Source organism: Asparagus officinalis, chromosome 7 (assembly GCF_001876935.1).
Source record: "Asparagus officinalis chromosome 7, Aspof.V1, whole genome shotgun sequence".
NCBI lineage: Eukaryota > Viridiplantae > Streptophyta > Magnoliopsida > Asparagales > Asparagaceae > Asparagus > Asparagus officinalis.
The window spans coordinates 3,921,883-3,923,466 of record NC_033800.1 but is presented as its reverse complement, the minus strand read 5'-3'; positions in this window follow the sequence as shown (position 1 = coordinate 3,923,466).

Genomic DNA, 1,584 nt, shown 5'->3' with positions numbered 1-1,584 from the left:
TCAGGCAACCTTACATGGCCACGCGTCGTCGCCACGTAAGCCGGGAGTACGAGTTTGGGGTTGGAATCCCTCGCGAGCTGCGATCTAGATCGGAGCCAGGGAATCCTCACGTGGGTTCGGGCCTACCGACGCGTCGCCTTGGCCCTGCCGACAGCGACGTATGGTGTCGCGTTGGAGAACGGGATGGGGTTACTCTTGATCATAAAAATTGTTTATCGGGGCAGAAAAATTCTTTAAGGACTCAAAATATGGGACCAATAGGAGGAACACGTGAGGTGTTCCCCTCCTATTGGATAATAAGTTGGCCATCATTAATGATGGCCAACTCATTATCCAATAGGAGGGGGACACCTCACTTGTCCTCCCCTATTGATCGTATATTTTGGGTTCTTATAGCAAAGCTCTATCGGCCATTATTAATTTTGTGGAATTATTCGGTTTAGAGCCTCGTAAAATTTTTATCCACAGTTATATTTTCATGATCTATAAAAGGATTGATAATTTAGTTGACTTTAAGTTGCTTTCAAAGAACTAGCATTGTTGCACTTGCAATCGACATTAGGACTTAAATCTAATTTTTACAAAAAAAAAAAAATCACTTTAATATCTTAAATTATATATATCGTAGATATTTATAAGATTTTTGTATGATACTCGTTCATCTATAATATGCTATGTTTTGTGTTGCCTTATTCAAGATTGACTGTGACATATGTTTTAATTTGAGTAGTGACATAATTTTTCTAGACATGTCTTTAAGAAGAGCATTTTTTTCATATTTCATCCTCGGCTTATTTTATTTAATTATTTTTAAGTTAAGTATTTAAATATACACTTTTCATGATATTTTAAATTGGAATCTATTTAAATTTCTAATGTTGTTTTTGTCATATTTGTTTGCATGGAAAAGAATCTCATCATTTCATATTTATATCTTCTCATAGTGTATACGAGGCAGTAGAGATTAAATTGGCAAGCTCTAAAATGTGATATAGAAAGTTCTAGAAACAAGGAAAGAGAAGAGCAAAGAAAAGTGTATTTTCGTGTGAAGTGGCCAAAGTGCCCTCATGTCTTTAGCGTGATGAACGGCAGTTTTCTCATATCCTCCAAATTTTTTCTGCCACCGCTAGGCTTTTAATATAAAATAGTATAGATTTGAAACTGAATAATTTCTTTTCAAATTGAATAGTTGAGTATTTGTAGGAAAACATTTTCATGCAAAAAAACTACATTTTAATGTTTATTTTATTTGCTCACCTACCAACGTAGGCATCGAATTGTGATAATTTAACAACGTGAAATAACTGAAATTTTGTCCAAGGAATGTCATATTAAATACTCATTCGCCTTATTTCCTTCAATAAATCGTACAGAGATTCATTTTAACCAAGTGTGCTATGAAAATTGATGATTTTTCAAATTTGATTTCATTCCCTCAAGCGTATCCTAATGTTTTCCCCTCTTCATATTTCTTTGTGAATTTAATTAAGATTATCTTTCCTCATGGATTCTAAGAGCTCCTGTATAGATTCCGAGGTTTGCCTTGTCATTGCGTCACAGACGTCGCTCTTCAGAGTTTATGAA